Source organism: Bombus affinis, unplaced genomic scaffold, assembly GCF_024516045.1.
Source record: "Bombus affinis isolate iyBomAffi1 unplaced genomic scaffold, iyBomAffi1.2 ctg00000059.1, whole genome shotgun sequence".
Taxonomy (NCBI): domain Eukaryota; kingdom Metazoa; phylum Arthropoda; class Insecta; order Hymenoptera; family Apidae; genus Bombus; species Bombus affinis.
The window spans coordinates 2809537-2837170 of record NW_026108820.1 but is presented as its reverse complement, the minus strand read 5'-3'; the positions used below and the strand labels follow the sequence as shown (position 1 = coordinate 2837170).

At 35.3% G+C, this 27634-nt stretch overlaps 1 protein-coding gene across 1 annotated transcript in view; it reads right to left on the bottom strand.

The window, feature by feature from the left end:
* LOC126926796 (uncharacterized) overlaps positions 1 to 27634 on the bottom strand; it is a 94870-nt gene that overhangs the window by 54288 nt on the left and 12948 nt on the right. The window lies entirely within an intron of this gene.

Here is a 27634-nt window from a genome sequence, read left to right as displayed (position 1 = left end):
GTAAATGATACTTAAACTAACATGTAATGCTTAAATCGTAAAATAGATATACATGTAAAATCAGTTAAATTTAGGGAATCAATATCGAATCAATATCAATAGGGAATATATTAAGTCAAAGATTATTTGAAAGAATTTCAATTTCACTTCAAACTTGAAAGGATATTTCAGATCAAGTAAATAACAAATTTATACCGGTATAGTGATCTCATGTTTCTTGAATTCAAACAATTTGTGTAATCGGTACGAGAATGTATGCAATATGGGATATTAAAGAGAATCGCATTAGGCATTATTGCACCATGTACGTCATAAATCGTCGATGAAAGCTCTGAAGCGGGCAAAAAAGTTTATAGCTTCGATAAATAAACTGTTCTTTGTAAATGATAGGTTAAAAAGTAGGTAATCAGCATTAATATCAATAGGATATTCCATCGAATAATTTTAAGGATCTTTGTATTATAACATATCCTTTAGATGAAAGATAATTGTTAGTTTTATAACGAAGAATCCACAAGTGTTTCTACAGTAACAAAGTAATTAACGTTTCCTTAAGGGACTAATTCTTGTTACAGATTTCTTTCACCTTCATCTTTGAAACTATTCATAAATTATATTTATATCTTTCAATATATCACATCCTAATCCTTAATAATGCTCACAGTTTTGTAGTATTTAATATCTTTTGATTTATTCGAGATTTCTTCAAATCTAATACAGAATTCAAAATGTTTCACGTATTTATTATAGTCTATAGATTATGCTTACAGACTTGGTTCATGTATGTACGTATGTGTATTATACATTATTGTATTTAAGAATTTATATGATCGTCCCCTGAAATACCTCTAGTCTGTAGGAAACAGTCTGTTGCTACTATGGTTTAGATGAAAGAATATTATGACATGTCGTTTAACTGTATGATACCATCTATTAATGTATCAACGATGACTTTAATGACAGTCTAATAGATATTGCGCTACAACTTTGATCGACGTGACTTATTTCTATGATGCACTTCGACAAGCTGATTTCAGCCAAATCAAGTCAAACGAAGTTTCTTATGTTTAATATTCATATAAACTTACTATGCATGTACGTAGTTTGTTTCAATAGCATCTACATAGTTTAAGAAACTAGTTGATGACGTTGTTTCAATAACACAATCATAGTGGTTTTTAGAATAATCATGATTCGAACGCAGACTATTAGGGGATGATATGTTTTAAGAACAAAAATTATAGTTTTCCCTTCTAAAACATGAGATTGAGATTGAAATAATTTTGAAAGAAGAACAAAATAATTTTAATTCTTTAACCATTTAACTCTACCTTAATAACAAAATACAAGAACGTGTTAAGTATACATTATTACTAATTTAATTATTTATATCACTAATAAACAATATTCTTAATTCGCAATTCTTATATCATTGAACTATACTATTAATGAAATGATTTTATATAACTTGCAATTCAATGGAATAAAAACATGAATGAAATATTTAAACATACCTACGTACATAGATTTCCAATAATTTTACGTAACTTTATGAATTAACACGTTACAATATATTTTGCATATATATACGGTATATATCTGTTACATTTATCAAAAATGATTCTTGTTCAATTACATTCGCCACTTATATCGCGGAAGCGTACAATTCTTTCAAACAATATGAAAATAATTTATCGTGAAAAATATTTTACGTATTGTTTCTCGTTTTTATCGTAAATTAAGCACGTTCCCATTTCTTGCCATAAGAAATAATGGATAATAGATAACAACAGCGTAACGAAAGTAAAAATTATTGTTCATTCACGTTTTGAACGTAATTTTATCAGCTGTACTTTTTCAGCTACTTTGATTTTACTTAATTTCAAAGAACATATTTAAATAATAGCTGGCTTAACGTATGAAATATAACGTCGAAATATTACCGCGACTGTCTTGAACAGATTTCCGCCTGTAGATGACTTTAAACGTTTCCGTATCTCGTAATTTGCGAGAAACGAATCTCACATACATTTCTACGAGACCTTGCTCTGTCCATCTTGCAGTTCCTTCCTTGATTGACTTTCAAATTTCCCCCTGGATTCTAGGCTGTTTCTGTCATATAGAGTGAAGAGTTCGCTGGCCCTCGAAGCAAAGAGACAAGCACATAGAAAGTCTGCCTTTGGGGTTGGAAGTAAGCATAATTTACGATACGATGATCTAATCCCTTCATCACGCTTGGAATATACATGGTTGCCTGTAAAAGGACGCAGTTTTATATTCAGCAAGTTGCAAAGAAAAGATCTATGTCATTTTGTGATCTTATAGTACTCACTCGAGAGAAAAGTAAATTTTAATCAACGTTATATAATATTGATGAAATCCAATTGCTGGGTCAAGAAGAAGAGAAAAATATCCTTCGCCATTCATAACAAATATTTGACTTTCTGTTTTAATATACTGCGGGCACGAGAAAATATTTGCGCGTGTCCATATTTTCCAATGAACCGTTTTCCTATCAGCTTTTATATTTCAAATCAAATCCTTATAATCGTATGAAAGTACCATTAAATAATACCAAGTTTAATACGTGTATCATGTATTTATATTCATATTATTTAAATACCTTTCGTAGTCACTGTATAACTGCCATCTGTGGATAATACATAATTCTCTATTTATTCCTTCTGTAGCCGATATTCCACGACATGCATTATTTATTGATTTGTACGTGTGTCCACAATAGGTAGATTTCTCTCTATGTGTATTCATAAAAAAAAATTCGTTGGATTCAAATCAGATGATGGACGAGATTATTTTATTGGACACGTTTATTCTATCTATTCTATCGAGGGTTCGATTTAAACGTTCGATTTAAATGTTAAATAAAAAGTACGGTATATCAAATAAATAGGATTAATTATTGGATCTACGCTTATCAGATATTTTATACTTCTCTCATTAAACATGTACTACAAATTTACGGAGTTTTAGATTACTTCCTTGTAACATTCTCTCTCTCTCTCTCTATATATATATATATATACAAATATGTACATATATGTAAGATAGTAATCCGGGGATAATTCAGGGATCTATTCTGTAGTCTGAAAATCGAGTTTTTATTATGGAGTAAATAATAAAATACAAAAATAAACAACAATTAATATGCGTCTATAACAATAAATAATAATTATATAAACGGGAAATAAAAAGTCTTTAGTACAATGTTTACCTGAAAATCGAGAATCGATTTTCAACGTCCTGAGCTACCGATCTTCCTTCTTCAGTCTTTAAAATTTTAAATAACTATTCTGTAACCTTGTCTGTCTCTAATGTAACTCTCTGTCCGTCCGTTCGCGAAAAATTTGCTTCTTAAAATGGTCGTCCATAAAATAAAAGAAGGTCTGTCCGTGAAACACAGCCTGTCGTGCAACCCGTAAAACAAAAAGAATCCCTATCCTACAGGAACTCTAGGGAGTTTACACCGCCCCTCGAATGGGGAGTGAAACAGATTCCCTTCAGATCCCCGATTACCGTTATCCACTTCATATATGGAGTTTGAAATCCTTCTTAGAATTATGAAAGGTCCTTTCCTAATTTCTTCCAGCTTATTTCTATTCATTTTTTTTCCGTTATGGGTGAAGACCATATCACCGATTTTAAATTCGTGTTCTCTTCTTTTTTTATCGTATTTTTGTTTGTTGATTTCGAAATTTCTTGTTGAGTTTTTGAATGCTTCTTCTCTGTCTCTTTTTAGGTTTATCTTATTCTCCATTATTTCCTTAGGGATGATTTCAATCATTTTTCCATTCAGTAAATGATTTGGGGCAAACCCCGTTACACTGTGTCTGGTGTTATTGTTTTCTTCTACGCTTTCTTCTGTGATTTTTGTCCAGTTTCTCTTATTTTTGTCTGAATTACATCTGATCCTGTTTACTAATGTTTGATTTACCCTTTTGTTCAGTCCATTGGAGGATGGGCAGTCTGTCGAGGTGAAAATTAATTTAATGTTCCTTTTCCTCCTATACTCTTGAATTTCTTTGGATGTCATTACTGGGTATTGGTCTGCAAGGATAATTTTTATGGAATCAGTTTCTCCTGTCGAGTCTATAAGTTTTATGATATCTTCTGTGTGTTGTGTTTTCGATGTGGACATAAAAACAGCCCTTGAAAAATGATCGATGAGTATGTGCATGTATTTCTTTGGTGAGTTGTTATTGGGTGAAATCGACCTGGGAAATTCAGTGCTTCATAAATCACACAAGGTTGTTTCTTGGACAGTGGCTCTGGCTTTCTGTCCAATCTTGCGTTACTCCCTTGTGTTTTTTTTCCCTTCGTCTGATATTGCCCCAAGAATCCGATTAACTCATTTGTTGATTGTACTATTTCTTTATCCATTTTATCTTGAATGTGTATGGGTAATCCAATAACAATTAGATTTATCCCTGTCTCTTCAGAAGTCTTCCTCCTTACTTCCAATATTAATCATTCCTTTTTTATGGCATATTCAGTGAATGAACCTGAAATGTATTTAAAGTTATAAGTGTATCGTACTGCAGACCAACCTTTATTGCCAGAAGCTTTTTGAACTGCCACCTTCCAATTTTCCCAGTTGTATTCTTCATCCTTCAGCAGATTTGCTTGGTACCATTCTGATGCTGTTTTTCCCAAATATTTCTTCAAATTCTTGATCCTTTTTTCATCAGTTTGGATTTCGTATTTTTCGTATTCGGTTTCATACTCATATTAGAGTATGGAAGGGATCCGTATGTGAAATATGAATATTTCATACTCCAATCTGTGGCTTTTTGCCTTCCATCAAATTGTTTTATGACAAAGTCTGTGCCTTCTCTCTCATGCATGTTTTGTTTCTGGAAGATCTCTAATAATGTTTCTGTTTGAAGATTGGGCTTTTCGACTTCGGTCTTTATTTTCCTTGTGGGGATGATCTCCGATTCTTCTAAGTAAATATCTCGAAACACGAAGTTTAAACTTGTACCGATGTATGACGCTGCCGTTGCGTCATCCATCGTGAGTGCAATGTTTCTGTAATGGCTTACCTTGGTTAAGCTGTTTGCGGCTTTCTTCACTATCGATAAACTGAATAATCGCGGACGATGATCTCTTGCTTGATATTCTGGAGGAAAGACATCACATACTTCATCTTCTGGTTTTCTTATGGATTCTTATGCATTCTATTTTCTCCCCCTTGCGTTCTCGTTCATGGCGATACGTAGCTTCACTTCTAACGGCATGGCGTAGTGAAAATCGATTTGTAAGATCGTAATTTGGTGATAATTCAGGGATCGATTCTGTAGTCTGAAAATCGAGTTTTTATTATAAAGTAAATAATAAAATACAAAAATAAACGACAATTAATATGCGTTTATAACAATAAATAACAATAATTATATAAACGGGAAATAACAAGTCTTTAGTACAATGTTTACCTGAAAATTGAGAATCGATTTTCAACGTCCTGAGCTACCGATCTTTCTTCTTCAGTCTTTAAAATCTTAAATAACTATTCCGTAACCTTGTTTGTCTCTGATGTAACTCTCTGTCCGTCCGTTCGGGAAAAACGTGCTTCTTAAAATGGTCGTCCGTAAAACAAGGGAAGATCGGTCTGTCCGTGAAACACAGCCTGTCGTGCTACCCGCGAAACAAAAAGAATCCCTATCCTACATGAAATCTAGGGAGCTTGCATATATATATGTATCCTTTTAAAATTCTAACAAATTATACAGATTCATAAAAATATAGTTAAAGACTTTGTAATATAGTGGTTTTTAAATACACATATATAATTTTTAAATAAATGTTAAATTTCTTCCGACTATTCGTATCACATTACGATTATGCTCTTTTAGTTCTATAGCTTACGAAGTTAGTTTAGAAGTCGAGGCTTACCTCACAGGCTTACACAAAAGTATTGGTTGAAGTTTTCCTATCAAAAAAAAAAAAAAAGTAAAAAAAAGGAAAAAGATGTAATCGCTTTAATCCGCAGGTTGTAGTTAACACGTTTGTGTTTCGATTTAAAAGTTAATTCAATTAATCCATAATATCGAAATGTTGCTAACTGTTATTTTATATTTATTTTATATTATTTCATATTCAATCGTTTGATGAATACCATAGATATCTGATATTTAATCATTTAGATGAATTTCATAGATATGTAATATTTAATCGTTAGATGCGTTCCATCAAAGTTTAATATTCATCTGCCCACGTTCTCTAAGGGAAGATTTGATATAAAATAATTTTCATAACGTTTTAAGACATTTATAAAATGATTACGTAACACTTTATGTTAATTTGGAAATTTAAATAAATTAGAGAATTATCAACACCATTCGTTGTTATAACGATGCTTAATAACTCGGAATACAAACAGCTTTCAAGTAATCGGATAAAATTTATCATGCTGCTAAAGTAAAAGTATGATTTATACATGGTAAAATCTCCTTTGTAAGTAGTGTGATGCTCGCAATGTCAGGCACACGAAGTATACGCGCATATTATATCACGTAATTTCAGCTTTATTCCATCTCTTAATCGCTTGGTTTGAAGAAGCCGTAAGTAACAAGCGAAGCCATAGCGTAAAATAGTTTTATTAAACTTGTAAACAGATATAAGAAATATAGTCGTAGTATCCAACTGCAAGTTCAAATGCGAAAAATAACGTTCGGGAAAATTTGTGACATGGTGAGAAATTTTATACTCATATCCTAAATTGATAACATATATATTATTTGTAGAAAATTATATTTATTTGTATATATGTAAACATAATATCTATTAATGAAAAAGTTAATTAAGAAATATCCTATTATTATTACTATTCGTATCTATTATTTTTCATTTAATAAAAAACTAGTGTACACCAACTCATGTTCATTCTACTGATCTTATTTTTACGGTTCGAAATATATATATCGAATTTCGATTTTCCATCGTGTTTCGCTTATGATTCATAAATATTAATTAGCATGCGATTAATTGGTGTTATAATTCAGAATGTTCGATATTCATTTACATTTATATTACTTTCACGTTATAGTTAAATATTTAACGTTGGTTAAATATTTTATTATTTGAAAGACTTGTGTCTATACTTCATATGCGACAAAAATTGAGAATTATTCACGTTTTTTAATTTAACGATCCTACTTTTATTTCAATTATATCTCGATTCTTAAACTTTCATTTATTCGCGTCAAAATTAAATCCTAAGCTTCAATCCTACGCTTCCCTATGTAAAAACCTTTTAATCCTTATTTTTCGAATAGTTTGCGAGAATTGATCTTCGCGCAAGAATTAACGCCACTCAAGTACTAATTGATTCCATCTCCAGAGCGCTTAAGTGACATTCGATTGTCGCTTGAGTAGTTCTTATCCTCGCTGTAAAATACGACAGAATTTCGATTCCTCGATCATTAATTACATTATGAGACTACTTTCTCACGCTTTTCCATTCCACGCCGTGATTCCGCTCGCCTAACTACTCTTTCGTTATAGCGCCGATCAGACTTTCAACAAGCTCACGATTAATCTCGATAATGAAATTTCCATCACTATCGCAATAAAAAAGATTATTCTACGTTAAGCTATATCTTCTTTTTTTAATTGACAGAATGCATCGATACGTTGATCGCCACGTGAATTTTATAGATTTTGGCCAATAGATCGAATAGAAACACAGAGTGTGATTCTACGTGAAAAATAAGAAAGATAGGAAAAACACCTGGTATGATTTATTACAATTAATTTTTTTTCATCCGAGGATCGAAATTGAGGATTTAACCGGTGTACTGAAATTTTTACAAATTTTATTCCACATTTTCCACTCGGTTTTTCACGTAGAATCAGTAATTGCTCGCTTCTGCCGCAATATTTTTCAGCCCATTTACATTATTAAAAGAAACGTTTTACTTTTCCAAGGTATTGTATTACATTCGCGCACTCTTCTCCGACAACGTTACCTAATTCCTTCATATCGTCGGAAATTCCTTGGCCCATTATTCGCGTTTCATTCGTTGGAAACTTGCGTTAATTTGTTCGCCAACTGGAAGTTACATAAGTCCGTCTTTTTTATTTAAGTCCGTCCGATTTTTATTTCCACGAACTGTTAGAATAGGATAAAATTTTGTTGCCATAAATTGTATTTAACGCGGAGTTATCAACCACGAGCTATTGTATAAAGCTTATTACTTATTGTATAGAACTTTTACTATATCGTAGATCAATAACGTACTAAGATTATGAAAATTTATGATTTATTTATGACTTATTTATGACTTATTATTGTAGTATCGGAAAAAGGATAGGATTAGGATGATTTAGATTTGTAAAATTCTCCTAATGCTATTTATTAAGATTAATAAAAATAACAGAGATTAATTGGACAGAGAACGATAAATGTTCAACTTGAACTAAAACACAAAAGTCTTATTCCGTTCAAATCACTCTCGCAACTCTATAACTAACAACTCGATCTCTCTACAACGCTAGCAACTCTACAACTCTCGTCTTCGGCATCTGCACTCGCACGCTCTCGCTTCTCAACCTATACTGCACGCCTTTTGCATTCGTTCTCGCTGGCGTCTCAACTAACTCTACCCTTGGCGTCTCTTTGTCTTTTCTCGTCCCATCGAACACATGTCCCGAAACCCCGTGGCCAGGGTCACGCAGGCTCTTTCCACAAAACTGTCCACTTGAAAGGACCGACGACACATTGATGTACTCGACGGCGCCACGGCTCTCGCCACTTTGTATACGGTTCGGCCGATACCTTGGGCCTTTTTTCCACGATACTACATTATTTATTATTATAATATTAAGACTTATGTACGCGACTCGAATATTTATGTATTCTCCTTCAATATCCTTAATCCCTTCGATATGACGTATAAAATTTACAAATTGCCATTTTAACACAATTCAAATATAGTTCGCGTGGACTACACGCGAACGATGTGGTTTCGAATTTATTAACTAAGCGTTATACGTTCCTCAATGTGGACATTACTTATGTACATGGAATGTACGATTATAGTTAGAAACGTGGCTGAAAATACAGATTTGTTAATGGTATAAGTTACAGTTGCACAATGATGAGTCATAGCAGAAGAGATTACCATAACTTCGAATATAACTTTTATCGTTACAATTCTATGTTAACGTTGTATTTGCATCTGACAGTTTGTTGAATTGCGTAATATCACGAAGATGGCGAACTAAGTTTAACTTGGTTTAAGAATATAAGTTTAACGATAAGTGAAATCTACCAGTTTCTTCTCTTTTTTCTTCTTTTTTTCTTTTTATTTTGCTTATTTCCTTATTTCGTGAGTTTCGTATAATTCTCATCTATCCAGGAATAATTTAAATGTAGAAAACAATTCAACGAAATGAGAAATATACGTTTGTTTCATGTGCGATTAAAAAATTGCATCCGACGAATTTAATATATCAATTAATAAGTATTATATTTGTTTGGAATGTTATTTAATAATACGTATCTTGTAAGTTAACGAAGATACTCGCGATTTGTTGTTGTTTTTTTTTTTTTTTTTTATTCATTAATGTAACTATTACATACTGCTGTGTCCGCTAAAATAAGTTCAGATATTATGGAGGTTTCAAATACGTAACGACAAGAAGATATTGTGCCTGGAAAATAGTAGTAAATGTTGAATATGTCGATGTTAAAACGTCTTTAATATATTCGGTATAAATATATCGAATTTAATTTATTTTCAAATTACATTATTATTTAATGCTCGCGATTAACAACCATTTCCAATTACATATTTAATGATGCATCTATTATCAGAACTTATTAAAACATCGCATCTCATCGAAGATCACGTTATTCTGTGATTGTTTCGTACTCGCTACGTTTTATGTACGTACACGTAATGAGAATTAAAATTTATCGAAGGAGGAGCTGCGGTCTGCGAATAATTTTTTAACAAAAGCGAAAAAAAGAATCGTGTTAAATCTAACTAAGTATCTCTGTCTGTTGTTACAAATATTACGTTAAAATTGTGTACGGGACGAATAAATCGTAGAGAAATGGGGAATCGAAGAGGCAATTATGGCATAGAAATTAACAGGAAAAAATAATCTTATCTGTTAATTTTTATAGGATAGTTTGCTTTTTAATTTTTATCTATAGGCATAAGAGTAACCATTAGAAATACTTATAGAAATTTAATGGAATTTTCTGTTAAAATTACATCTACCTTGATTGAAGGAAATTTTAATTAATTTCATTCTTAAAACTCAACGAATCAAAGTAAATGCTTAACATTCGTCATACATTAATTGAATTCGCTAAAATTGATGTACCAAATACATTTCACCATGATGAAAATGTTTTAACGTTTGCATCGATATAATAGCGTTTGTACTGGTTTATTTATCGATGATATGTTTACTTGAAATACGTGAAAACAAAGTATAGCTACAACAGGCTGTTTAAAAACAGAATGTAAATTATTGAACGTACTTTCGTACTGTGACGATAAATCGTGGGGATTGTTAATGAATTATTATGCACTCGGTAATAAAATACGCTTGCAAAATATCAAAACATCTTTTTGCATGGAAGCTTTGATATTAATATTAAATATGCAAACAGGATATACAGCGTGATGAAGGCTATTCATTTAGTTTGCTTATTACTTTATAGAATGTTATAAACGTTAACTTCATATAGTTTAAGAAAATTATCACGGAATACACGTCACGTTGCACATGGAACATTTGCGGTGACATTTCAAAGGCTGATTAACAGAATGTTATTATTGTGCCGTAGAGAAATACGATTAGTGCGCGGAATTTACTCGAAACTATAGTAGAAAAATGGTAATACGGCGTTTATTTAATTAGAATTTCATTTTACGTTTTAATCATTCTTAAGCAACCTTCCTCTTCTATATTTGTAAAAGAGGAAACGAACACCTCGCTTTTTTTCTTCTGGTAACTTCAATCTTGTAATTTTGCTAATAACTTAACGTTATAATAACTAAGATTAATATATTGTATAACAAAAATCCGTAATTCTTTCGAAGATTGACGTTATGTAAGGGTAAAGCTGTAAGTAAACGTTGGTTTATAGATATGAACGTTAACGGTATAGCAAACGTTTATTAAAGTAATAACGCAAATAATAAATGAAACATTTCCTTAAAAATGAAAGCATGCGTTGATCGAATGCAGTTGATTGTTACGTTTGACAGCCTATAAAATTTTTCTGAGAGTCGTGTTAAATAATGAACGTAAAAAATATTACTTTTTGCATGATTTATCATTAAACATGTTTGTTTAATAGAGCGAGTAAAACAGTCCCGGAAGGATTTGAGTTCTCATCGACCCTTTTTTCCCAGAAATTACGCTCTTGGTGCAACAATTTCAACAATTTTCAGCAGTTGCCAAAATTATTTTAATACAACTTTCAGCTGAAAAATTGTAAGAAATTGTTAGAATTTAATATTAGGAAAAAACGTAATATCGATGTTAAAAGAATTTATAAAGCGACACAGAAAGGACTTATTAATTTCTCGAAGGCAATTGAAAAGAAAAGCATGTTTCTGTTTTTGGGAAGCTTTTAAAGTCAGGTGTTCCATATTAAGTGCAATTAACTTGCAAATATTTATATTTGCGCAGTTCCTTCATTTTGAAATATTCGCAAAATTTGCTGCATATTTTGTGTTCGTTCCATCTTCCGAAATGAAAATAAAAATTTTTATTCAATGTCTGAATATATTTCATTATATTCCATCTTTCTCATGATCGAAAGTTTCTTCTTCTTTTTAATAATTATATCGTAGCAAATACACAAAGATATTCATATTCATACACAAAGATATAGATATTCATACACACAAATCATAAGATATTCATACACAAACATATTCAAGATATATATAGATAAGATTTATTTCATCCTCTACGTTTCCTAAACGTTTCATGGACTTTTGCATTTTTAAAATTCCCACAAATGCACGAACATCCGCGATCTAATAATCTAACGATGAGTCCGCTATTTCGGAAGATATTTCTATATTTTGGGTAAATCGTTGCTTTGTAATATTTGACATAAGAGAAGCTCGTTAACGAACGCGTAACGTCAGATATCCACGTTTACCGCGACTCTTTCAGGAGAAGAACTTTGCAGCTAGGAGAGTTTTAAGGAACTTTTAATTTAGAAGAATTTTAAAGAACGACCGTAACATGTATATTCCGACGCAAATGTCGTTCCTGATAGGAGAATCACACAGTCGAGTTCAGCAATCGAATCGATGTTCAACAGATGCGAGGGCAGAAGCAGACGAAGAATAAAGAGAGAATAAACACGCACTCGTTAAATCAGCGCAACGAGTAAAGTAGATCTAGCCATTATTCCGTTCTGAAAAGGAAGACGAATGGAAGAGGAAAGGAAGGTTCAAAAGAGCATCGTTCGCTTTGATTATTGACACACGCTCACGCTAATAACGGTCATTGAAAGGCGAACGGAGAATGAGAATTATTGAAACTTGGAAATATCGAAAGCTTGAAGCTTCGCTAATTAAGAGAAGTCAACTGTCATAAACATCGATGAAGATCCTATCGACGGAAAGTTAGGAAATTTAATCTTTTCCCTTTACGTTTGACTCGAACGCGAACAGTTTGATCTGTTTCTCGTTTGAGGAACGACCTAACGAGTATACAGAGTCTTTCGCGTACATTACTCGTCGGAAGTTTCGAGTCATTGCGCGTTTCATCAAATTTTGCAGAATTTAAAGAATCGAAGACTTCGCTTTGATAAATTTTTAATTAAAGAAACGTATAGTCGAGTGCAAGCGATTATTGCTGATAACTGTAACATTTATTTTAGTAACGAAATTGACAGGAGATTTGGCATAGATAATACAGGAAAAGTATTTTAAGCTTTCCATATACGAGGGAGAAAAAGTTTAATTATTTATATCGTAAAGTGGCGTCAGGGAAAACCGGTGTCTTATTTCATGAATCTGAGTCTTCTATCGAGTAAACGTTCCTCTTTAATAAAATCTATAACGTGTTAGAACGATACAACAATTTTAGTTATTCCGTAGAGTATTACGACAACAGTCTTAGACCATTTGCATGATGATCAGGATCTCATGGTCAAGCAGAGAAGTAAGTGTCACAGTGTAAAAGAAAAATAGTATCGGTGCATGACGTAGGGATGATGTACGGTGGTAAAGCGAAAGCTGAAGGACATTCGAATAAAAAGAAATAATAAAAAGAAAATAGTTATCGGTTATACAATGTGAACAAAATTACGTACGTGTTTAGAGCAACGACGTTGCCTACTACAGTTGTACGGTAACGAGCCTTTAGAATTTAAAGCCTGGATATTACTCTCGCGATGCTCGTCGATTATACGATGGACATTTTTCTAATAGTTTACAGTAAAAATATTCCTACGTCCAATAGATTGAATTTCAAGTTGAAAAATAATATTAGAAAAGACTGAAAACTTCACGATTCCTAGGATTACGTGTAACATTGCGTCTGCGGAGCCAGAAAATTGATCCACCGATTGGTCTCAAAGGAAAGTTATTTATAAGTCAAAGAGTATCGTATTGCATCGTTCTTTCTTTATTCGAAGCACTCGGGAACGTTCGCTGTAAACATTTCCATTGTATCGCGATCAACGAAGAATGATTCGTTTCGTAACTATAATCGCATTTTCATCCATAATGGACAAGACGAAACAAAGCGAAAGGAAAGTTGTACGTTCTCAATTACTCCTATACGGAACAAAGATCAGAAGTTATAAGTTATAGTCATAAGGGGCGACTTAATTGAAAATTACTTGACATCACGCGTTGCTCGAGAGCGAAGTTACGCGGATGTTTATATCGTCTGGGAGTCCCAGAGCAGCAGTTAAGGGTTAATATCGAGAGCGCAGCGATGGTAAACGTTATAATAATACAAAGTTCCGATATTCTCTAACTCTAACCATTCTACAAATTTCATCTTTAAACGGTATCGTGATCTGGTCCTGGTTTAACCAATTGGCTGTTTTCCACGAGTATACTCGTCACGAAGAGATGGCAGTATTTTACGTTACGACGAGCCCCGTCAGTACTAAATTGAAAAATAAAACAGTCGTTTCGTAACAACTTAATTCTATATTATAACAGCCACCCGTACTCCGTGTTCGACGAGTATACTCGCCATCGCTTACTGTTCGCGACACACTTTTAGGTACACGCTTTTCAAAGAGGTCGCAACCGCTAACTACTAAACTTTTTTATTCTGACATTGAAATTTAACAAGAATAAATCAATATTAGCGGCAATTTCAGTTCTATCCTTGGCACGTAAATACAATATAATTTACCTTTAACGAAAATGAATGCAATTATTCGTAATTATTCGCGATACTATTTACTTATATATTTTCCTATGTTGTCTTACGACAAGAGGATCAGCAGCAGGGTTAATTTATCAGTGTAAAAATATGCGCAAACTTCCACGATCCAGTTATAACACGCGATATAATTCGCTATTTGCTTAGCTCGCTTCGCCAACTGCCAGCCTCGCTATCTTTGTCCATGAGGATCTATTAAGAGTATCATTTTAATTACACGTTGGTCGATCGAACGGCCAACGAGAAACGCGGCCGACAATTTTGATTAAATAGCCGCTAGCGTTACCGAGAACACGGCTCGTGTAAAACAATTTCGTCAGACAATTTTGGTTATCGGATTTGTTCGGCGAGACGTGCAAACAAACCGGCTTTCACCTCGTCAAAGGCTACGTTTCACGCGAAACTCGCGCCAGTTACAGCGTTAACTTCCTTTGTAGTATTCATGGTGAAATCGCCAATTCATTTCCACCGTCTAACGAGAAAGACGAAACGGACGTATTCTCGGTGAACGCTTCCCTTTCGCGTCTCTCCCGTTCTTCGCATCGCTCTGCTTCAACGCAGTACGACCAGCCAGCTCTCTCGTTCGACAGCTGACAAATTGCCTGCGTAACTTGTTTGCCGCGACCGCGAGAACTATGTTTTAAGTCGAATGATCGTCAGATGTTACGAACAATTGGAAATTATCTTCATTTCCCATATCGCTGGCCGATGCTCACGATCTGTTCAGTTTGGAAAACATGGAACAGCTCGCTGGACGATTAGTTTGAATTTTACGGAATCGCGTTTGAGGTGGAATATGCCGAGATCGTTGATGTTCGACTGCTCCCACGAATACTCTGGTGTCTGTACGTTTTATCAATCGAACCTAACATTTCTCAGTGACGGATAAGTTTCTTTTTAAAAAATCTACACATTCTTTTCTCTGTTCGATAGAATAGAATTCCGATAAATAAGAATTTGGTATGAAACTAACAACGTTCCAGTCGTACAGAAAGAAAATAGAATTTAATTAAAAAGGTGGGAGGTGGTGTAAGAATCGGCGATAGAATTCATCAAGAGTACGTGACGTTGGAAAAGCTACAGTCACAGATGTTAGAAAATGGAAACGTGATATTGAGAATTATGTAAAGCACGTGGATTGCTCGAATGATGGGGTAACTGTGGGGAAACCTTAAATACACTGATGTAATGGGATGGTTTCGTTGTGATAAAGACGATAATAACGACGATTTTATACAAATGGAAACAGCCAGCTAAAACGATAATGGAGAGGCACTTTCCCATGCCGAAGCACCCATGCCATTCGAAAAAGGGGCTTCGATCGTATAAAATTCACCGCGCAAAAGCTCCCAGGTACAGAGAAAATGTAATTTTACGCAGTTATTAAATTTACGCAGTTATTTCTACCGAAAGAATCGTGTGACGTGGTGCTTAAAAAGATATGGAATGTATAAATATTCAAAAAATCAATTTTATAAAATTAAATCTATCGATCCATTAATAGGATTAAAAGAAAGGAATACATCCGAAATGTACACAAAATTGAAGGAAAGGAAGATTTGTATAAAAATTGTAATAATACGATGCAGCAATTTTACGATACCATTTAATTAAAGTGGGTGTATATTTTTTTGAGAGCATCCTCTGTACATCAGAAATATATTACGAAATAGAAATATGTTATTACTGGTTTTCCGATGAGAATCCGAAGTGTATCAAACATTTAATCGGCGTAGATATTTATCGACGCAACAGTTGCAATTTCACAGATACAAATATCTTGCGAGTTCTCTCATCGTCGTAATTTGTATCTCCTTTATATACATCGTCTGTCTGAATATTCTTTCTAATATTCTAATTAGACTGTAGATTTTGATGCAAATTCATATTTTTGAGGATATGATTGAAAAGAAAAAAAAAAAGAGAAGTAAAGAGTATTTTGTATATTTTATATTTTCTTTCGTATCACGTGCATTTTGTACAATTTTATTGAAATTGGATTACAAGAGCCAAGCAAATCGAACATCAAACGGACTACGCGTCGTGTGTTACTTTATAGGAAAATCACGACAATGTCTGTAACATTCGTAGTATTTTACGATCCTATCTACGATAGCAATTAAAAGTTCATCAAACAGATGATTACATCACGTACGAGCCATTTGAAAGTCAAATTGTTCCATTTTCCGAAAATTTATTCTTTCTAACTCTTTAAGAGTATTACTTATTAACATACTAAATAATACTTGACTGTTCGAATAGTTTGATGATTTTTGGAAAGTACGTGTCCCTGATAAATATAACTTCTATGCACACTTCCAAATCCGTTTGAAATTTCACCGATACGATCAAGTTAGGCGTGTCTCGCTACAGTGCTGCAATGATCATTTCGAAATGCTTCGTATATCATATACGCAAAAAGTTTCCAGCAACGTTGAAACAGCTTCGCGAGCCACGTGTAATTTATTTATAAAAGATTTTTGCAACTGTCGAGACATCTGGGTATCTGTTAATAATCGTTGAGATATCATTGCAATCAAGTAATTGCACTGTATCATACGCGATAACGAAGTTACTCGATTATTCGAATGGTATGTACTGGGATTAGTTTCGATGGATGTTTGAATGATGACGGAATATTTGGCCAGCATAAGGACTGATCCCTTCCATATCGATCGCGTTTATCGATATTTGATAAAGAGGTCGTTTGCAAATTACATTTACCGTCTACTGTTGCTCACGAAATTATTCCAACTCTGATACGTGCTTCTTTATAAATATATCGCGTGTGTACGTGTATGTTACATATTATATTACATATCGCATATTACATATTATATTGTATTTTAAGTAACAAGATATTTAGTGCGAGTGTATATTTCGCAGAGATTCCAAAAGTGATTAAACAGTCAATTATCCATCACATCGATGCATCTCAATGTTCAATGGGACAGTATTTCGCGTCTATAACATGTTGAAGATAGCTCTTTATGGTGTATCTCGTGGAGGAAATTAATTTCACGAAATTAATTAAACAGTCAATTATCTGTTGTACCGATACGTCTTGATATTCAATGGAATAATTTTTGATATTTATTGTACGCTCAAAATACCTATCTATACTATGTACTATTTTTCCCCCCAAATATTCGCCACAACTATTTTCTGCCTTTTACATTTGCACTTTCAGGATGATTTCAAATTCTACCAATGTGATCTGGATAGTCGTGTTTCGTTACAAAACGAACAAAATCCCGAAGTCTCGTGTAACGGGCTATAGGAGGCGTTGGTGCGTTCTTTAAAACAGAATAACTTTTCAAAAATTGAGTCAAACAATTTGTTTCTTTCCTTTTTTCTTTTTTTTTTTTTTTTTTTTTACGAGTTAGAAGAATTGGAAAGATTAACAATAGGTGACGTGTAAAGAAATGTTGAAAGAAGTACAATTAGTCGGAATAGCGAAGAAGAAAGTAAAGGTAGCTTTTTACAACTTTTCTAGCTGGACCTGTAACGAAGATTTAAATAACACATTTCGAAGATTTCCTCTAACTCGTCGAGCAAAATTCAAATGGTTCGGTCCACAGTTGCAGACGAGTTATTTCGTTCGAATGAACGTACGAAACGAAAGATATTTTTACGGCGAGTGTCGGACTATTTTAGCTTTCGAGGCATTGTAAGTTGAATTTTAGTTGCGGTGTCGACAAATCATTGATTCAGTGACAGTGAATTTTCTTTTTTCTGGGTGTGATGCGAATGCGCAGAAACTTTGACGTCAAACGTTCCCGCTGAACGAACAGGACCTTCCGGCTGCCATGGATATTGATTTTCCTTGGGCTTCAAGGTTTCTGGAGCAGCTGTACCCATCCAGCGCAGACTCCGGCTATTCTCAATATGGCTGCCTATTGTACCCAAATCCGCTCGTTTTGCGTCGCAACGCGCTCGCCGCCATACACCAGCATGCGATCAATGCGCCAATGACATCAGCCGAATTTATTTTCGAATGTGACGCGCTAGACGTTATCAACATGGCCGATACATGTACCCTGTCACGTACTTCCTGATCGTCGTGTCTATCTCCATGGTCGTAAGCATCAATGGTAAGCCTCGCATTTCACTCGCTTTGTCGGGCTGCTTAAACCTTCGCCTCTTTAATTCGACGCGTTTCTCACACGTTTCGCCACGAATCAAATTACATTTTTCTGAAATTAAAAATTCGCCGATACGCGTTGTCCATCTTCGGTATTTGCGAGAGAAGAAAACGATTCTTGCGCCTTATTCGTCACGCCGATTTTCACGTCGATACGATCGGAATACCAAAGTTGATCGACTCGACAATGTATTGACCAGTTAGCCGTTGCGACTAATGCGACTAAAATGCGTTAGAAAGGACAGAACAACTACTTTGTTCACGCTGTATTATAGTTTTTTCATAATAATTATTTATATCTCTTCATTTGTTCGTTTTACCTGGTCCTGGCTTCCAAATGGTCGAAACGTCTTCAAATTTACGAATATATTTTAGTTTTCGCTGAAATTGCAGTTTAAACAGCAAAAACTGCTTTTTACGCGTGACGAGTATACTCGTCAAGAGTAGGTAACTGGTTAAGACGGAAGATAATTTGCCAGGATAGACAATGGCGGTATTTCGTCTTTGAGAATTTTTAATTTGAGGAATTTTTCTTTCAACAAAGAGCGTTTCTGTAATGGAAAATGGAAGTTTCTGTTTCTTCCCATTTTTCTCTTTCTTTCTCGAGGTTCCTTTCAGTTACATGGCCCTATTTGTTTTACGAGCAAGTTGCGTTTTAGGAGCGTGTTTCGTTGAGGGAGTTTTCACTAGATGTCTGAAGGAACGATGTTTCGTCTATTTATAGCGAAGATCTTCCTCTACATATAAACTGCATATAGAGGAAAGTGCACCTGTTGAAGCCTTCACTCGTAGGTGTTAGCCATTTGTGTTACGAATCGTGTAAACAACGATCATCGTACACGGTGCATTTAATTGACTTTTCTTCCGTGATAAGCTTCGCGATGAATTCTCATTTCGAGGCTACCTTTTTCATTTACCGTCTTGCCTATGCTTCCTATGTATAAAATAAATAATTCATACTGAATACATCTATTTCTATTTTCTCTTTTTCTTTAGATAAGAAGAATATTACAATCAACTTTCACAGAGAATTTTTAACATTAGACCGTCCCAAAAGTGTCTTTTATCTTATAAGGAAATAATAGACGCACAACATTTTTTGTTTTAAATTATTTTATTGAATTACGTTTAATCCATCTTATTCTATTGGAACCAGATGTGAAATAAAACAGTATAATTTTTAACTTCATGAAATATACATAGAATATTTCGTGGATATCGAATCTGCAGTCTTGCGTAGATCCAATTGTCGTGTAGATGCAAACGTAGTCGTATACCGTCTGTTTAGTCTTCGGAGATGATCGAATCTGTTAAGAAGCTGAAACTCTAGAGGATTGGTACGATTGATCAAACTTGCGTGGAAGCGTTTTTCCGAACTTGGAAATATCTTTCATAACTGTAGGTATTTTTAAGTACCCGTGTATGATTTCGTTGATTACCTGCCAATGGATAAGGAATACGTTTGCTGCTCTCGGAATACGTTTAATTGAAATAAATCGAAATAAATTTTTCGTAATTTCCGGATACGTTTACGATATTTTGCTTGCCAAGTCTTACCGTCGGACGTATCGCAAGAACAGCAGGAAAATTTGGCGAAATATCGTTAGAGACGCTATTCGACGGAAAAGCTAAACATCCGAAGAATTCCGTTCTAAATAAGAAACCTAAACCGATGTTTCACCTTATTAGACGATTTCCTCGATGATATCCCTTTCCGCAATCTTCCTAGCAATCTTGTCAACGAACGCGACGAAATTTCATCTTACGCATATCGCCGATGTGTCTGTAAATGTCAAGACTAATATCTATTTATTTGTACAAAAATGTACAAAAATCTGACGTTAATGAAAGCACGACACATTTGTTTGAAAAATGAAAGAAAGGAAGAAGTAGAAGGAAGTAATTTCTAAGAAATAAAAGAGAGAAAGATGCGAAGCATTAAAAAGTAGACAACGATTTGCCCAACGTCTTACGTCCGATTCCTACGTCGATTTTAATAATCTTTAGAAATCTAGGATAAATCACGATTTCTATTAATTAATACGTATTTGTCGGTTGATTGTGTCCGATGATCAGGCCAACTGTTAACTACGGAACATCGAACTCACGCAGCGTCGGAACGAGCAAACGATTTATGGTGTCATCAGTGTGATACAATGGAAGATGGAGAGAGATGCGCCAATCTGACCGGAAACTTCACCACTTTCGGGCACAAGTGCACTGGTGATAAAAGGACCTGTATGGTAATGACAAATGATAACAGCGATTCAAACGCTTGTTGATTATACACAGGTCACGCACGTGTTTCAGCAGATGTTTGATATTTTGCTTTGATCGCGTGCTTTTAAAGCAAACAGAATATAGCAAACAGCTAGCTAAAAGCGATATTAGTTATCGTCAACAAGAGAGCGAGAGAAAGCTGTTCAAGATAGAGCCACAGTTTCATTTCGTTCATAACGCGATTTTAGTGTTTGGAAATGTTCAATATAGTCGATCAATTCAGTTTCATAATAATTACGTACTTTATTGAAATTGAATCCGCTTTATAGGAACATATGTACATGGTGTACACATTTGAGGGAATATGCAAATGCAATTTTTTATTTGTTCTTCTTATTTATTGGTAATCAACAATGATATTGGATATGATATAATTGTACAGTTTGCACATACACGGCAAAAATTTTACGAAATCCGTAATCGATATTAACCGACCGAATTAACCATGAACGAGCCGTATTCTCTGGAAATGATGCGAGATATTCTGGAAAATTGATATTCCCTTGACTAAAAATATGTTACGTTCACACTCACTCGTGTTCGTTACAAGTTCCAATGTGAAATGTCATACAGAGTGAAACAAGGAATTGTTGCAAATATTAATTTAATTTTAGTATCAAGAATCATTCTACGTACATGTAGAATTCTTTCTCATCTTTTCTTTTCAGTCTTCTTTTTTCTCTTTTCGCTCGATACTATCAAGTTCGTGGTTTAATGCCGCCCAAAATGAGCTCGTACTCGGACAAAATTAAAAGAAATACTATATTTTAGCGTACGAGTGTCTCTTGCGATCCGCTAGGACATGTCATATAACGAACATCGTGAAAGTTTAAAATCTGCAAATATTCCTTTCACGTTTGCTTCTTTCTCTTCAGGTAAAGCGATTTTCTTACACTACCAGCACCGAAGATTCAACGTCTAGTCCACAAACTTGGTCGGTGGAGAGAAAGTGTACTAACAAATGCGACTCCGGATGTATAGTGGTCGGTGAACGAACAAAACTCTCCGCTTGCACCACTTGCTGCGAGAAATCGTTTTGCAATATCGGTACCGGTGCTGCGAACGATCTGACGATAAGAGGGATCGATCTGTTTCTAGCTTTAGTATTACAAATTACATTAACAATTATCATGTATCCGTCCTGACATTGCAGACGAAGTAACACACGATCGTGAATCATTTTAGTCGCCGATGAGAATAATTGGTTCTATTAACGCGTTTACACGTACATTGTAACATACACTGTAATATTACACAACAACACGATACATAAGATTTATCGCATTACCAATGAAAATGCTGTTTTCATTTTATAAATGTGTACATGGAGTTTCATTCCTTATGTGTTTCATAATAATATTACGATGAATATTGATTAATAAGTCAATAAAATTACGACGATATCGATAATACGAAGCTCAGAAATAAGAAAATAATAATGATGTTCTCGTTCTAATGATGTCGATAAATCAAAGAACAATTGATAATGTAAAAAGGGGATGTTCTTAAGAATACGATGCTCATAATTATAATAATTACAAATACAATCAAATCTACGAGAATGAGATTTAAAACACTGTTAAGTTATTACTCGATCGTTCAACGAACCAATGTAATTTAAATTGTAAATTTTAGAAAAATTGTTATAGCAATACACTACCAATAAATTGTATAAAGTAACAAACTTTTCTAAAAAAAAAAAAACTCATTAAAACTCTCGATATAATAATAAATACTTTTTATCGATTTCCATTTTTCCATTATCCTCTACTTAATTCCCAAGGATGTCAATGAGAAACATATTAGGTTGTTCCAAAAGTCTCTGTCTGTTTTATAAGAAAATAATAGATGCACAACATTTTTTCTTTTATATTATTTTATTGAATTTTGTATGATCCGTTTTCTACTAATAGAACAAAATGAATCATAATGTAAAACAAAAAATGATGTGCATCTGTCACTTCCTTATAAAACGAAAGAAACTTTTGAGAAAACCCAATAGAATGGGAATTTTCTCGTGGACACATAACATTAGAAAATTGTACACAACATTGTCGCCAAGGCCGCCACATCTCTATCTCCATCATCGGTCCATCGGATTTGAAGTATGCCGGTCGTGACAAGAGCAACGTTCAAGATGAAATCCTCGGCCCTTGTTAAATCGTCTCGGTCGGGGTCGAACAATGCGTTCGCCAGCATCCTCGTTTCTCGGTGATTGCACATAAAGCTGCCATTATTAGAACTTCAGTGGGCGGTAAGCGCTGGTGCTTTTTCCAGTCTCGCGTTCGCGCTTACTCTTACGCACAATTCGCCGCTGCACTCGCGTGCGTTTCCAGCCGCGTTCATCCCTCCATGTGGCTGCCAGTCGTAGCACGAAGCTCGTTCGTCGCGTTTACTCCACTTTTTTCATCGAAAAATTTTATCCGGAATATCACGTTCGACTCGACGACCGATTAATTATCGTATTTTACTTTTACCGATGGTGCATCATTTTCATGGAAAACGTTTAAATTTCCACGTGGTGCCACGTGGTGGAAAAAATGGCCACCGGTTGCTGTACGACGCTCCTTCGTCGCGTTTATTCCACCTCTTCGGCGAAACGTTCCATCCGGAACGTCGCGATCGACGCGAGATCGAAATTAATTATATTCTACTTTCTCCGATGGTGGATCGTTCTTGCGCGAAAGAAAATTAAATTCCTACGGCACGTGGTGAATAAATTGGCCACCAGTTGCTGCACGACGCTCCTTCGTCGCGTCTACTCCACTTTTTCGTCGAAACCTTCTGTCCGGGGGTATCGCGATCGACCCGAGATCCGATCGATCGTCTTATCCTTCCGTCCTTTTCGCGAAAGTCGTTCGAATTTCTGTGACGCGCGCGTGGAAAATACTGGCGCGAATCTTCGAGTTGGTGAGAATCTTTGGCTCGAATTTGATGATTCGCTCGCGTGGGAATCGCACGGCGAGGCGTGCGATTGTCGCGATCGCTCTTATCGCTCGCTCCACTTACGTTCCGCTTCGTTCTACCGACTACTAGTTTGCTGCATTCCCGGTTACTTTACTGGTGGTGAATCGTTAATCGACGCGAGTTACCGCCCACGAGTTGGTTACGATACGCAAGTACAGTGGAAAAAGGAGTTTAGCGAAACAGTTTCGTAAAGCTAAACGATTGGACGAATCGAAAGGAATTGGAAGTCGTTCTAAGAATTCTGTTCGAAGACAGCTTTGAGAAGGCGAACGGCGATTGAAAAAAGAAGAAATTGAAAGACGTCGAAGGAAATCGACGAACGTTCGAATTCAACGAGGCAGTTTCGTACGCCTAGAGACGATGATCGAAGGAAATTGAGAAAGATTCGTCTGTATTTTAAGATTCTGTATCAATTTGGTATAAATAGGTCGAGCAAATATTCACGGTTAATCTTTTCGATAAAGCACTACCTACAAAACCACTGCATTCTATGATTTCATTTCATCTCTGGTGTACCGTAGAATCGTTCCTTTCTCCATTATACGATCGATTAAACAACACCCTGTGTATTAAAACCAACGATTCACCTTCGTATTACTTCCGCGCGAGCTACGTGATAAAGCGCGAGACATTGAAAATGTTAGAACGCGAGAGTATCGTCGCATCCGCGTCTATATGACACGGCGTTTCGAAAGCGTTACGAACCGGCGAAATGAAATGAGAATATCGGGTCTGCGAATTAGCTGCTTTCATCGCGATAACTACGTCTGCGAGTGAACGAGCATGCCTGGCGAGTTTTGGGTAGCCAGAAAATCCTATTGAAATTTCGATCAAAGCGCGCGAGACATGACGCGATCGAAACTTCCCAGTTTTCTCCTCGCCACGTGGCTGCTCGGCACGATCGCTACTAAGTCGCGAATGAGCGACTTTCTGCAAAGCTTGCAGGAGTACGAGATCGTTTACCCTCGAGTGATCCCGAATGAGAGCGCGCGGAACAGAAGATCGACCCACGAAGACCGAGAAACTTGGCGCGAGTATCTCCACTAAGAGCCGGTGTTCCTCGAGATCAGCAACTGGACCTTAAGGACCATGGCCAACGATCGATTGATACTGTCGTCGAATTTCACCGTGAATTGGGTGCGTCAGGGTAAAACCAAGTCCGAGCGACGTAACGCCAAGGCGAACTGCGATCTTCGACAAGGCAGCTTGGAAGGAGACGCGAGTTCCTTCGTCGTCGTGACGATATGCGAAGAAGAAGTGTACGCCTTGATGTTGATCGGGCAGAGATCGTTCTTCGTTCAGCCGCTGACGAATGGCCAGCATGTGATGTTTCAGCCGAAAAACGAAAAGTGGTGGTCGATCAGGAATAATTCGAGCTTCGTGTCTGTGAATCCGGAAAATCCTGCAGGTGAGAAGGATCGTTATCGCGATGGCTTTTCATCTTTCGTTAGACGGTTGGATGTAGGTGATTGGTTGATCGATTTACCGACTTCCTTGCCAATTATGTTATAAGCTTCTTACTTTGCGATCCGCCGTTAATTGCTTCTTCTATTCTAAAATTGACTCTGATCGTGATACTGTAAGAACTGATAGCGTCGATATTATAATACCATACATAGAGTATGAGAGTAATCGTAGTACAAACGAATATATATATATATATATATATATATATATTCGGTTTAATAAATTTAATTTAATAAATTTAAACCGTCAAACAGGGAGGGCTTAATCTGCAGGCAAAAAGAAGAAAAAGAAATAATCATTTACAAAGCGAACGACCATTAGCTAATTCCAATTTAAAAATATAGCTAAAGTCAAAGTCATTTTGAACAAATGTTTCCTGTACGCGTTACCGTTTGGCATGGACGAACGTCTCGGACGTTGATGTCCGTACATTTATATATATATATATATATATATATGCAGTTCTGATAATCATTTTCAACTCGCACAGGGAAGAAACATCATTGAGGCTACCGCGAATTAAATTCGCGTATCAAGTAACAGGATAGATACGATTCATACGAAGCTTTGCGTCGTTATTCGAGGTAGGAAAAGCTTTAGCAGTGATATCGAGAAAAACGAAACTACGAAATCATCGCTGTCGTCGAGACAGAAATTGCTGCGAATATCGCGGAAAGCAGAGCGACGGTAAAGAGTATTACAGGAAAAAGTTGTTCGGAATATTAGCCTTGGCAAACATATTTCAAAGCCGTTGAATATGGCGAGATTGTCCGCTTTGTAAATATTTACCGAAAAACATGTCGTACGAAGCTGGGCAATAAACGCGTTTTTTCACAGTTACAAACAAGTATCGTACGTATGAAACAAGTAACGACGAATTTTCCATTCCACGGCACGCGACAATTGACCGTATTATCAGCGTTTCGTCAGAGTTTCAAGAACTGCGTTTTCTTTTCTGTATTTATGGTTTCGCAACTGTAAAACGGAAGGTTTATTCTGGAGATGCGAGTTCGCGTGAACAACTAGCGCAACGAGTAAAAACACGCGGTTTTTGCAACTCGATCGAATTGTTAGCAACTGTGTGTACGAGATCGTATTACTCCCATCGTTGATCGATGTCAGGCTTCTATCCGAGCACACGGACAACGTTCTCCAACGACCAATCAAACATACCAGATAATAATTTTTCATTGTATCATTATTGTAGCTATTAACGACACGGGCTTGTTGTCGCATGATAAAAAGCATGCAACTGCGCTGACACGATAATACAGCGAACTTTTGCACGCTGCGATGGAAAACGCGTCGTTACCTGTTTCGTACGAACGATACTCGTTTGTAATTCTGTAAAGAAACGTCCGTTGACGAACATTATATAAAGTTCTTCCTTCTTCTTCTTCTTCTTGTCTGTAAATCAACTCCTTACAATTTGACGGTTTAAACACACGGTTTTCGCACACCCCGTATATACAGGATGCAACGGAACAACGTCTGAAAGCGAGAACAACGCGAATCCTTGTGGAAAAATGAAGAAAAAGTATAGGATAAAACGTTCTCATTTTCGACTTGGAGAATCGAGTCTGAAAATTTATCAAGTATACTCGAACTGTATCTGAATATCGGTTCGAATAATAAATTTATTTAATTATATAATTAATTTATTACAAAGGAAATACAATCTGGATGTGAATGTTAAATGGAAACAAATTTTGCTAAGTTGAAAATCGATCGTATCGTAATTACCACGACTCGTTGTTTACAGATTAAAAATCTGTTTTACGAATACGAGGAGCTATATATCTACTATTATTAATCAATTTTTATGAAAAATTTCGTACGATGCGCGGATAAATTCTAATTTGATAAATTGTTGGAAACGTGGAAAATTGAATGCAATAAAATTACGTGGCACGGTTTACACGGTTGCAACTTTATGACCCACTTAGGTCAAGTAGCAATGAAATTTATTGCATATATCGGAAATTCAAGGCACGTAATTGGCAGTTTATAAACAAATTATTTGTTCTCTTAATTAAATTGCCCGCGTCGAAAGCTGTGAAACGTTTTTGTATCGAAATCGAAGAATCCAACATCGCGATCCTATGAATCGAAGAATGCGACGTAAATGTTCGAAGTATGGTTGAGAAACGATAGAAAATTCCAAGTGTTACGCTGTATTTCTCGTTCGATTTGAATCGAAATTTTAATGAGGAACAGCGCCGATTGATATTTAAAAGTGAAACGGTTAAGAGCAACGATACAGGTTTTGTTAAAAGCAATTGGTCTATTTACCTCGCTGTTTAAACGGGTTTGTTTGACGTTACTTTGATCAATTTCCATTGACACTTTTATAGATAGCATTCTTTT